This window comes from Acipenser ruthenus, chromosome 42 (assembly GCF_902713425.1).
Source record: "Acipenser ruthenus chromosome 42, fAciRut3.2 maternal haplotype, whole genome shotgun sequence".
NCBI classification, from domain to species: domain Eukaryota; kingdom Metazoa; phylum Chordata; class Actinopteri; order Acipenseriformes; family Acipenseridae; genus Acipenser; species Acipenser ruthenus.
Genome location: NC_081230.1, coordinates 2,873,457 through 2,887,478, shown reverse-complemented (window position 1 = coordinate 2,887,478; position 14,022 = coordinate 2,873,457). Strand labels below are relative to the sequence as shown.

At 39.4% G+C, this 14,022-nt stretch overlaps 1 long non-coding RNA gene across 1 annotated transcript; it reads right to left on the bottom strand.

Annotated features, from left to right (window-relative positions):
• Positions 1-5,626: 5,626 nt before the first annotated feature.
• Positions 5,627-11,698, bottom strand: LOC131709300 (uncharacterized). Its single transcript, XR_009311467.1, has 4 exons — positions 11,648-11,698; positions 11,515-11,556; positions 9,159-9,247; positions 5,627-8,961 (listed from the first exon to the last, which is right to left on the bottom strand). It is a non-coding gene; the product is annotated as an uncharacterized LOC131709300 (long non-coding RNA).
• Between the last annotated feature and the right edge of the window lie 2,324 nt (positions 11,699-14,022).

Here is a 14,022-nt window from a genome sequence, read left to right as displayed (position 1 = left end):
GGAAATTAACATGCAGGCAACTGACTGTGCACGTGTTTATTGCGGGCACAGAAGGGGGGTCGTGTTAAAGAAACAGACTCACTGATACCCATATTTGGAAACAGGAAGCATGGGGGTTACATTCTCCCTCCCTAAAAGCTATCGTCCTCGATAGTAACACCCACAGAAAATATCCATATATTTATTTAATCATCTTCTATATGCTAATGCGAAATCAAAGCCTGAATCAATAGCTCGGTCTGTTTATGCAACTGTTCCAATATCATTTTGTTTTGCTGTTGTACACAGGAAACAATTTGTGAAACAGCTCTATTGTAATCGTGTTTCTTGTCAGAAGTTATCTTTTGAGAAGTTACTTCAAAATCTTTGAACTTAGATGGCAGTTTCCTCTCTCTTTCTGATCGTCTTAACACTTGGGGATCTATGGTCTCCCTAGGCTCAGTTTTGGAACTTTGTTGAAGTTCACCCAGTGCTGATTCTGAGACTTCCTCGGTTATTTCTCTTTCAATAGTAACCTCAGTTACTGGTCCCGTCACGTCGTCTTCATGCAAAGAAGAATGGAGTGGAGGATCTTCATCAGTCATTGGCAGGTAAGTACAGAACTCAGGAGCTTCTGGATTCAATCCAGAACCAGCAATATTCTGTTCTTCTTCAGAAGGAATTACCGATTGATCTGTATCATCCTCATCAGAATTTCTAGTTTCATCCAAGGTCCCTGCAGTCTGCCTCGTCCTCGTACGTCTTGCCTTCTCAGGTACTGTGCCATCATCAACTCCCTCTTCAGCCGATATGAATCCACAAGGACGCAACATGTCTCTGTGCAATGTTCTCTCAGGTCCATCATCTTTCTCTGGTCTAATCACATAGACTGGCAGCTCTTCTCTAGCCTGCCGTACGACAATGTAAACAGCGTGTTCCCAGCGGTCAGCTATTTTGTGCTTCCTACGCAAATTTACATTCCTAACCAGGACTCGATCTCCTTCCTCCAAGGATGATGCTATGACCTTCTTGTCCCATCTCTGTTTATTGGCCAGCTGTCTTTTCTCTGCTTCCTTAGTGGCTCGCTCGTAGGCATATTTTAGCCTCTGACGAAGTTCCTTCACATATTGCTGATGAGTCTTATGGTCATGTCCAACAGGACTGATGCCAAAGCACAAATCTATAGGCAATCTTGGCTGCCTACCAAACATGAGGAAGAACGGAGACTCTCCAGTAGTGTCGTTACGAGTGCAGTTATATGCATGAACGAGAGGGCGAACATACTTCCTCCAGTTATCTTTCTTCTTCTCAGAGAGGGTACCCAGCATGTCAAGGAGGGTTCTGTTAAATCTTTCAACTGGATTTCCTCTAGGATGGTAAGGTGTAGTTCTAGATTTAGTGCCACAAATTTTACAGAGCTCTGAAATGAGTTCAGACTGAAAATTTGCACCTTGATCGCTATGAACTCTCTTGGGAAACCCGTAGTGGCAAATTACATTCTCCCACAACAGATTGGCTACAGTCTTGGCAGTCTGGTCTTTAGTTGGATATGCTTGCGCATATTTTGTGAAGTGATCGGTTATAACTAGTATGTTCCGAATATCTTTGGAATCAGGTTCTAATGATAAAAAATCAATGCAGACAAGCTCCATGGGAGCATAAACATTTATATTGACCATTTTTGCAGCCTTCTCTGCCCTTGCTTTTCTGCGTAAGCACCTCTCACAAGTCTTGCATTTCTGTTCCACATCCCGGGTCATCCTTGGCCAATAGAAGCGTGCTCTAGCCAAATCCAGAGTCCTCTCATAGCCAAGATGTCCAGTTTCATCATGTACTCCTTCCAAAGCTCTAGCCTGGTGACTTTGTGGAATCACCAACTGATCGTATAGTTCTTCATTCCTCATCACCCGCCGATGTAGAACACCCTCTTTAAGGAGAAGTTTAGGCCACTCTTTTAAAAGTAATCTTACTTCAGGGGTCTCTGACTTTCTGAATTTTTCTTCAAGCTTTCTGCCTTTCCCCAACAACTGAATGACTCTGGACAGATTAACATCTCTGTTTTGAAGAACTTTCCAGTAACTTGCGTCTTTTTGCATTAGCAGTGAGATCAACATCTTTAATTACCTGGCGAATCTGAATGCGCCATGTTTCATAGTCTGCTTCACTACTTGGCTTACTGGCAGTGCCCGAAAAACACTTGAGCTTGTAACGGACATTGTTAAGAAATGCACCTTCACTCGCAGTTTTCACTACATGCTCTACTACAACTTTCTGTACATCACTAGGAATAGAGATAGGTGTGGACTGGTTGCTGTACACATTTGGCTGTTGAGAGGGTGAAGAAAAGGTTTCAAAATGTTCTGAGAATGTCTGCTTAGGAGTGAAAGCATTTGAGAAATCAAAAGACACCTTGGGCAAGGGACTAACCCCTTCAGAGTCTTTATAGCTTCCACTAAGTTTATCAGACAGCAGCTTGGATGCCCTCTTTTCTAATTCTTTAGCATCAGTGCCATGTTTGATAGCTATTTCTGCCAACTGCTCCTGAAAAGTATCAGTCACATCTAACAAAATGGCATCCAGTAACATAGCTGTGGACATTACATTGGTGCTAGTGTTGCTAAATCTAACTTGATCTGATAAAACAGGCTGTACTGTCCAGCGACTGCTGAAGTCATGACTAACATGCTCATCATCTAACAGAAACACAGACAAACCTTCCTCAAACTCACAAAGTACACTTTCAGATACTTGTCCAACTAAACGCTGAACTTTAGTAACAACACCAACTGGACTGAATGCATTCTTAATGTCAGCATAGGTGACTCTTTGATCTACATGACCTAAAAGTATGGACCTATCAGCGCAAAACTCATACTGCTTGCACAATTCCATTACTTATAGAAATTAAACTTATTGCATATATATTTCAAAACAAATTTTAATTGTTGCTGAGTAATTTAAACATGAATGATTACTAGAAGGGGCGCAGCCCCGCGTTTTGGGCGCCAAATTTTTCTACTTATGTAACCCACTATTACAATGAGTCACATTGAGAATTAAGTTCAGGGAAAATATATGTGAATTCTGGAGATCTCTCTCTAATGCTGCGTATACCCTTCTTAAGAAAATGTACTTTACGTTATACAGTTGCCTTAATATATTTATACCAGGTTACTTTATTATAAAGAATCACTCAGCAACAACAAATATGCTTTATGAAAATAAAATGTTTATAAAAGTAATATATATGTAGCAATTAAAATTGTTACAATATTGTTCACAGTAAAAAAAAAAACAAACAAACATTGGAAATAAAAAATATAGAATAAAACAAAATGTTTCTATCAGTTGTGCACAACGACTAAAGTACCTCCGGAGGACTTAAAAATATAAAAAAAACAAGTCCTTCTGCTGAACTGTCAGTCCCGCTGCAATACAAGCCGTCTCGGTAGATGCAATGGATCGAGTCCTCCACTCTTCGTAATCTCCGGTCTCCACGAACTATTAATAAAATATAATAGCAATGCAGGACAGTGAAGATACAGCATATAGAAATTTCAGATGTATTCCTAGGACGGTAGCTCTAGCACTCGTTTGCACATTGGAAATTAACATGCAGGCAACTGACTGTGTAAAACACAATACACACGTGGTGCATTAATTAAAAGGAAACTTATTTAAAGTGTATTTATTTATTTTTTTAGTAACCATACAATACAAATGTACTATATAAATGACAAATATATATTTGGAACATCTTAAACACATATTATAAACCGTTCAAGTTTTGAACTATATTTAACTGCAGTTCAGTCAAAATGGCGGACGAATGTATAAACAATATTCTCCTTTTTTTTCTATTTACCGAGTAAAATGGGAAACACAACTGCCTCTGTAAATAACAGAAATCACTCAAATATAAAAAATATATATTATTCTTTTATAAGTATTAGAATATAGCCGCTTCAAATATTTATTTGCAAAGCTGTATTGAACAGAATCATCCACATGGCGGCCACACTACTTATTTATTTATTTAAAGTTTTACTTAAAGCTTTATTACAGCAAATCCTGCTATTTTTAATCAATAAAAAAAATCAAAAGTAAGGAGAAATCGCTTACCTATTAATAAAATATAATAGCAATGCAGGACAGCGAAGATACAGCATATAGAAATTTCAGATGTATTCCTAGGACGGTAGCTCTAGCACTCGTTTGCACATTGGAAATTAACATGCAGGCAACTGACTGTGCACGTGTTTATTGCGGGCACAGAAGGGGGGTCGTGTTAAAGAAACAGACTCACTGATACCCATATTTGGAAACAGGAAGCATGGGGGTTACATTCACATCCATGATAAGGACTGTATACTGTTACAATAAAGTTCATGTTGAACAATGACATCAAACTGACTCTGTATCCTCTGAGAATCCAGAAACTAACTACAGGACGTGTAAACATTACAATGAGGTTATAATGGACTGCAAATGAATTCAATCCCCATGTGTGATACATTGGGATGAATTAAATAATTCAATGTAATTAAATTAAAGAGAAAAATACCCCTAGAGTCTGCGAGAGCGGGGGCGGAAGATGACTCAACGTTGGACAACACGGTTAACGACTTAGGAACGGAAACGGATATGAGTATGGAGAGTACTTCACAAAAGACTAGTTCAAGATCTGCAGTTAGCAAAGACATGGAACTCCAGGTTTGTGTCTGCGGCTGGAGCAAGGCGACAACGGTCAGGGGTTTGAAGATTCATCAAGGGAGAATGAAATGCTTGAGGGAGAAGGGACAAGGGCCTCACATTGATCAGTACTTCTTACGAAGTCAGTCAAGTCAGTCGAATGAAATCCAGCGACAGGAAGCAAACCACAGTTCGCAGGATATCAGCACCCCTGTCATAGATGTGAGGAGGACTTGCATGGACACAGTTAGTGATGAACCTAATGATCCTTGTGAACCCGGTCAGACAAACCAACATAAGAGAGAAAAGAACCTCAACGGACACAAACCTGGAGTTAAATGGCCAAGAGCTTGTGAGAAAACTGTATGGGACACAGTAAACACAGATCTCTGCTTTGCATTGGAAAGATTAAGTGGAACAGTTGAAAATAAGCTGCCTAATTATGGGGACATCATCTACGCATATGGAAGTTAGTCCCTGGGGCCCCACTAGACTAAGTGAGGTCATATCTACAGAGTAGAGAAAAACTCAAAATGAACGCAAAAATGCAGATATGTGACCATAAAGTGGCATAGTCTGCTTCATGACAGGAGGCACTTTGAATAAAGTCATGCTGTAACCCTTTCAAGACCAGCTTATTTATTTAAACCTGCAGACAATGTCAGCAACTGCTGGTGAGCTGGTGATCAGCTATGACTTGGGAACTGTTACAAAGTGAACAGCAAATAGATTCATTTAGGAGTGTAGACAACAAACAGCTGATATAGATCCATTCAACCAGAACCCAGTCTCCTGAACCACACTGTATAGAAAGGGATCCATCGCTATAGATCAGCCTTGTTAGAGGACTGCAGTCTGTGAAAATAGTAATAATAATAAAAAAGATGCCATAGATTGAGATTGAAACTTTATTGAAATAAATCAGCAAACATACATTCAGAAATACAGAGTAGTAGAGTATCGTTGTCATGCACAACCCTTCATACAATACAATGACATGAATCACACATATTCTTTGGTACAGCTCGTGTGATTTCTATGTGTTTGCATGAGAGGAACATGTTTCATGAATGCATGGATCTGGGTCCCCTCCCCTGCTCCCCATACACTATAATGAGAAATAAAACTGAGTCAGTGACCCTGTTATTTTTATGTTTTTTACAGCAATGTAAATTAAATATCAGAAAAAATAAGACATTTCCATTGAAATCATAAGCTGTAGCAAACCACCCTACTCATAGCCTTAATGACTTCACCCCATGTTGCATTGCACCCTGCAGACTGCACATATATTTCTGTGTGATAATGCAGACCTATTTAAAAACCATAGGGGGTGCCACAGTGTAGTATATGCTGCAGCTTCACTTGCATTGCGACAGGCTCCAGTCCTGGAGGGCTTTTCCTCCAGGTAGAAACGCAGCCATGGTTGGAACGCAGACCTGGACTGGAAGAGACCAGCTTGCTGAGCTGCACTAGGACAACTCCTCTCACTTACCAGACAGAGGCTCAGAGTGACCCAGGCTAGAGCTGCCCATGTCATTGCACTGGAGGAACATGTGAAAAAGAGAACTGTCCTTCATCTGCCATCTACCTTAGCCCTGTCCTCCTGATAAGCAATTCAACACCTGTATCCTGGCTGCTGTTTGTAATGTACTGCAGCATCAAGACCTTCCAGGTGATTGTATAATTATACAGGAGCTTGCTCCCTTCCTCCCTCAGTAAATGTGTTTGTGGTGCCCTCTATAGGATTTAATAGTACACTGCAAATTGTACATTCATTCTGTGAATCCATGCTCTGCCATGCCATGGGGAAGAGGCCTATTACTCTGTTACCACTCTGAATATATTCTTTACAAGGTGAAAGAAACTTGCACCAGTAACTAATGTAACCTCTATTAGAATCATTTACTACATTAAAACACACACACCTCACCTTAATATAAATATGTGCTGCACCAGTAAATAATTGAACATATATTTAAATTATCATTAAACTAAAACACACACACACCTCACCTTAATATAAATATGTGCTGCACCAGTAAATAATTGAACATATATTTAAATTATCATTAAACTAAAACACACACACACCTCACCTTAATATAAATATGTGCTGCACCAGTAAATAACTGAACATATATTTAAATTATCATTAAACTAAAACACACACACCTCACCTTAATATAAATATGTGCTGCACCAGTAAATAATTGAACATATATTTAAATTATCATTAAACTAAAACACACACACACCTCACCTTAATATAAATATGTGCTGCACCAGTAAATAACTGAACATATATTTAAATTATCATTAAACTAAAACACACACACCTCACCTTAATATAAATATGTGCTGCACCAGTAAATAACTGAACATATATTTAAATTATCATTAAATTAAAAACACACACCCCATCACCTTAATATAAACATGTGCTGCACCAGTAAATAATTGAATATATTTAGGGCTTCTGTTTTTCGGGTTTTATTAATTGTATTTTTCGGTGCTTATTTTTAGCTATTCGAGTTTTATGTCAATCGTTTTTTTTTCGGGGCTTTCGTTTTTGATATTCTGTATGAAATTAGTGTTTTTGGTTACTTTCCAAAATGCTTTTTTGTGTGTGTGTGACAATATGTATAGCAGTAACTCGACAGTACTTGCACACTTAAGTTGTACCTTCTTTCCTTTGCTGTCTTCCACAACGAAATCCCTGAGGTCACATCAACATTCTTCTGGGGTTTGTGTTCAGGAATTTGTGTACATTGTCACAATTCAGTTTTAAATCCTCCGTATTTTAACTGTAATACAGCTTGAAATCCCGCTAACAAGCTTCCATCCTGAGTGTAATCTCGTTTTAAATCTCGCCAGCGGAGTCTCCAATAGAAATGTAGGAATGTGCTGTCACTCAGTAGTTGGGGTGGGTTTAAAGTATTCAGAACGAATCAATGATAGACACAAGTCAGGAAGGCAGGACATTGCCCAGCAGCCCTGTGAAATGTATTCACAGGGTTTGATTTTTTTAAATGTGAAAAGGGTACAGTCAACATGCATAGATTAACCATTTCCACAGTTTTTCTGGTGTTTATTGTCTGTTAACTGATTAAATCTTTTTGTATCAGGGGTTAAAACTGAAAATCCGAAGCACTAAATATATATTTAAATTATCATTACATTAAAACACACACACACACTCACTCTCAACTTACTATAAATGTGCTGCACCAGTAAATAATTGAAGATATATTTAAATTATCATAAAATTAAAAAAAAAAAAACACCAGTAGATAATGTCAGATGAATATTAACCAGCAGAAAATTGAGTGCGAACAGCCAATCAGCTTCCAGATCTAGCGGGCTTCCGGAATGTTGCAACGTTGAAGTGCTTAGCTGTGAATTACATTTTAAATCAATCTGTGCATAAATACCAGCTTTCTCCCTTAACACTCTAATCTACAACTAATCTGATCACATAAAAAACTACTTAAACACACTTTCTGACGTTGGTCTAGAGACAAGCAAAATCATGTGTGTGACAAGACAGCGTAATGAAGGCTCAATTCACAGAAAATCAACAGGAAAGACACGACTGGTCCACAATTCTGTCATCAGCTGGATCCAAACAACACCCTCCATCAAAACCAGCCAGTTAAACTGCCAACCCTGCTTCAGTTCTTTCCACAGCAGCCAATCCACTCCCTGCCAGCTTGAATGACGCCCCGCCTCTAACAAGTTTTGAGTCTGCCTCAATACTACACAGACTATTCAACAAGCCTACAGTTAATTTATCTGGCAATGTCATAATAATAATAATGATAATAACGGTTTTATCTACGCGCATGTCATTTTTCTATTCTAATTATGTTAGGGACTATCTTCCTCAGCGGAAGGTTATCTGCCGAAATATCAGAAGTTCAACGTAAATATAGGTTTTAAAGTTGTTGTTTTTTTTTTAAGAGAAAATAAAGAATTAAATCATGTTTTAATAGTGATAGAGCCCTCTTGATGTGGGCTGTACCGTGTGGTAGATGACCTTGACTTTCATTAGCACCCTCAGCTCAGGACTCAAAACTCCAGATGCAGTCATCTACCACACGGCAGAGCCCGCATCGACGGCTCTATCGCTGAAAGCCCTCGCTTGTCATTGTGGGCGCAGGTATCTCACGGCATGAAGTACTTCTCCTTCTCCTCCTCTTCATCCTTGTGGAATATCTCTCCGTCTTGTCTTCTCCAGCGCAGATTAACACCGTCCATTGGAAAGTTCTTGGAGAGATGCTCCCGAATCTGAAACAGCAACACAAGAAACACAGTGTTATCAAGGAGCACCACATCTCTCTGTGTATCTATCAGGGAAATGAGAGGACACTAGAAGGAACTAAAGGGAAGCAAAGTCAACGTGAGATTAGCTCATTAGTGTCATACGAAGTCCAGCACACAGGAAGCAGTGTCAGTTTGGATTTCTGAAAGGGAGTGTCACCTACCTGCTCTAAAATGGCTTCGTACACTTTGGGGTCCTCAAGATTCACTCCTTTGGGTACATTTAGTTTGACCCTTGCTGTTGCCATGTTATCTGTGCAGACAAACAGAAGAGTTCACACAGCCATTAAATAAACCCCATGTCAAACAATAAGACCCCACGTAGTCTGTAATGTGCAGCACAGAAGAGTTCACACAGCCATTAAATAAACCCCATGTCAAACAATAAGACCCCACGTAGTCTGTAATGTGCAGCACAGAAGAGTTCACACAGCCATTAAATAAACTCCATGTCAAACAATAAGACCCCACGTAGTCTGTAATGTGCAGCACAGAAGAGTTCACACAGCCATTAAATAAATCCCATGTCAAACAATAACACCCCACGTAGTCTGTAATGTGCAGCACAGAATGGGAGCAGCGTTCCATCAAAGCTTTTTAGATTCTGAGAAATTTGCAGTTGACGGAGAAAGGATCCATTATCAGTGGGACACCGTCGGCCATGCACTAACTCTTTGAATGTATTCATTTTGTTGCATTATACACTTTTGAAACAATATTCCAAACAAGTATCTCAACAATTTGCTTTAAAATTAAACAAGACATTTATTGTGGCTCTGCCTCGGTTTCTGAGACATGCTCTGATTATAAATATAAAATACATGTAGATCTCAGTGTTCAGCATAGAGAATTCAGTGTCTTAGATCTCAGTGTTCAGCATAGAGAATGCAGTGTCTTAGACCTCAGTGTTCAGCATAGTGAATGCAGTATCTTAGATCTCAGTGTTCAGCATAGTGAATGCAGTGTCTTAGATCTCAGTGTTCAGCATAGTGAATGCAGTGTCTTAGATCTCAGTGTTCAGCATAGTGAATGCAGTGTCTTAGATCTCAGTGTTCAGCATAGTGAATGCAGTGTCTTAGATCTCAGTGTTCAGCATAGTGAATGCAGTGTCTTAGATCTCAGTGTTCAGCAGAGTGAATGCAGTGTTTTAGATCTCAGTGTTCAGCATAGTGAATGCATGCTTTGCCATTGTTGCTGTCTTATTAGCTTTCTTGTTCTCTCTACATGTTTATGACTGGCAATATGATCTTTTAATGGTACTGACTCATGCATGATCAACGGCAGCAAAACTTGAACAATAGTGTCCCACCATCCTCATAGAGATAATCAGATTTTGTTTTAGCTGTCTTTTACTGAAACATTGCTTTTTTTTCTTCGTTGGTGCAGCTGTCATGTTGAGTTTCAACAGAGACACGCGAGTGAAGTCACCTAAACTCAACTTGCAAACAAATGCACCTGGTATGTCGTCTTCAATCACTACACTGAACACTTACCTGTGTATTTTCAACTCTAATATTGAGATTACATTTTTACCAGTTTCTAAACGCTTGATATGATGATATTTCTCAAATGTTTGATTTTTAAAAGGGAAATAAAACAAAACCTGTGAAAGTGTGGTCCAGTGGTTAAAGAAACAGGCTTGTAACCATGAGGTCTCTGGTTCAAATCCCACCTCAACCACTGACTCATTGTGTGACCCTGAGCAAGTCACTTAACCTCCTTGTGCTCTGTCTTTCGGGTGAGACGTAATTGTAAGTGACTCTGCAGCTGATGCATTGTTCACACACCCTAGTCTCTGTAAGTCGCCTTGGATAAAGACGTCAGCTAAATAAACAAATAATAATAACATGAGTATTGTGATTTGTATTTATGTTTATTTATGTTGGCTATTTATACTTCTAAATAATGCAGTAAGATTGTGCTTCAAAAACGTTTTCAATTATATGACGAGTTCAAAACTGAGACGTTCTTAAGCAGCACCAGGCAGCCCTCTCCCTAGAGGCAGAATCTCCAGCCGCCTGCTTCGCCCGTCCTGCACTACTGGATTCACTGCAGCCCGAGCGAGCTCTGTACTAATGTGATGTGCATTTTAACAGGGAAATCAGAGAATCACCTGCAAGACACACGGAAATGTGCTTATGTTAATGCTTTGCACGAATGCTCTCAAAATGAAATGCTGGGGTCTCGAGTGAGGTTGATATTTGATCAATTGTAAAAGTAGAGGCAGACTTTCAGAGATGAACTCTTGTGTTAAGATGTTTAGATGAGTGTCTAATGTTAGGGCAGTTTTCAACAGTATAAACAGTGTTACCTGTAGACAGATTATATGTACTGGACAATATAATGTAACTCTATATACTACGATTCCAAACCGAAAGACAACCGTCTGCTCTCCTAGTGTTGTTGGTGAATAGTTGCACACAGCTCTCACACAGCTTATATAGTTCTAGTGGATCACATGACACGTGAGGTGAGCTGTCAATCACACTGAACAGACTGCCATCTTCAAACTGCACTTACCTTGAGAGAGCGGAGTGGAAGGGGGCCTCGAGGATTCTGCTTCTTTAAAAAGAAAGAGAGAAAAAACAAAGTTTATAACAAAGCCAGATTCCTGCAGTGGTTCTGAATTCACTGAATTGATTACACTGCATACCTTGAGTGACCGGAGTGGAAGGAGGGCTTGTGGGGTCTGAATCTGTAAAGAAAACACACAACAACAGGATTTAGTATTTCGTGTTTCAAGTGTATTGTTCAAATGCATTTAAATGCAACTATGTCTATGCTGCTGTCTCCACCAGGACAATAAAAAAATACTAATACAGTTAAACAATAAGTAATGTATTACAAAGCCACATTCAAACTGAGCTAGTGCACTCCATACCATTAGAGGCTGGGGTTGAGAGAAGGCTTGAGAGGTTTGGATTTGCACAAGTAAAAAATACATCAGTTTTCAGCATAGAGAACGCAGTGTCTTAGACCTTAGTTTTCAGCATAGGGAATGCAGTGTCTTAGACCTCAGTTTTCAACATACTGAATGCAGTGTCTTAGACCTCAGTTTTCAACATAGTGAATGCAGTGTCTTAGACCTCAGTTTTCAGCATAGTGAATGCAGTGTCTTAGATCTCAGTTTTCAACATAGAGAATGCAGTGTCTTAGACCTTAGTTTTCAGTATAGTGAATGCAGTGTCTTAGACCTCAGTTTTCAGCACAGAGAATGCAGTGTCTTAGACCAGTTTTCAGCACAGTGAATGCAGTGTCTTAGACCTCAGTATTCAGCATAGAGAATGCAGTGTCTTAGACCTCAGTTTTCAGCATAGTGAATGCAGTGTCTTAGACCTCAGTGTTCAGCATAGAGAATGCAGTGTCTTAGACCTCAGTGTTCAGTATAGTGAATGCAGTGTCTTAGACCTCAGTGTTCAGCATAGAGAATGCAGTGTCTTAGACCTCAGTGTTCAGCATAGTGAATGCAGTGTCTTAGATCTCAGTTTTCAGCATACTGAATGCAGTGTCTTAGATCTCAGTTTTCAGCATAGTGAATGCAGTGTCTTAGATCTCAGTGTTCAGCATACTGAATGCAGTGTCTTAGATCTCAGTGTTCAGCATAGTGAATGCAGTGTCTTAGACCTCCATTTTCAGCATAGTGAATGCAATGTCTTAGATCTCAGTGTTCAGCAGAGTGAATGCAGTGTCTTAGATCTCAGTTTTCAGCATAGTGAATGCAGTGTCTTAGATCTCAGTGTTCAGCATAGTGAATGCAGTGTCTTAGATCTCAGTGTTCAGTATAGTGAATGCAGTGTCTTAGATCTCAGTTTTCAGCATAGTGAATGCAGTGTATTAGATCTCAGTTTTCAGTATAGTGAATGCATGCTTTGCCATTGTTGCTGTCTTATTAGCTTTCTTGTTCTCTCTACATGTTTATGACTGGCAATATGATCTTTTAATGGTACTGACTCATGCATGATCAACGGCAGCAAAACTTGAACAATAGTGTCCCACCATCCTCATAGAGATAATCAGATTTTGTTTTAGCTGTCTTTTACTGAAACATTGCTTTTTTTTCTTCGTTGGTGCAGCTGTCATGTTGAGTTTCAACAGAGACACGCGAGTGAAGTCACCTAAACTCAACTTGCAAACAAATGCACCTGGTATGTCGTCTTCAATCACTACACTGAACACTTACCTGTGTATTTTCAACTCTAATATTGAGATTACATTTTTACCAGTTTCTAAACGCTTGATATGATGATATTTCTCAAATGTTTGATTTTTAAAAGGGAAATAAAACAAAACCTGTGAAAGTGTGGTCCAGTGGTTAAAGAAACAGGCTTGTAACCATGAGGTCTCTGGTTCAAATCCCACCTCAACCACTGACTCATTGTGTGACCCTGAGCAAGTCACTTAACCTCCTTGTGCTCTGTCTTTCGGGTGAGACGTAATTGTAAGTGACTCTGCAGCTGATGCATTGTTCACACACCCTAGTCTCTGTAAGTCGCCTTGGATAAAGACGTCAGCTAAATAAACAAATAATAATAACATGAGTATTGTGATTTGTATTTATGTTTATTTATGTTGGCTATTTATACTTCTAAATAATGCAGTAAGATTGTGCTTCAAAAACGTTTTCAATTATATGACGAGTTCAAAACTGAGACGTTCTTAAGCAGCACCAGGCAGCCCTCTCCCTAGAGGCAGAATCTCCAGCCGCCTGCTTCGCCCGTCCTGCACTACTGGATTCACTGCAGCCCGAGCGAGCTCTGTACTAATGTGATGTGCATTTTAACAGGGAAATCAGAGAATCACCTGCAAGACACACGGAAATGTGCTTATGTTAATGCTTTGCACGAATGCTCTCAAAATGAAATGCTGGGGTCTCGAGTGAGGTTGATATTTGATCAATTGTAAAAGTAGAGGCAGACTTTCAGAGATGAACTCTTGTGTTAAGATGTTTAGATGAGTGTCTAATGTTAGGGCAGTTTTCAACAGTATAAACAGTGTTACCTGTAGACAGATTATATGTACTGGACAATA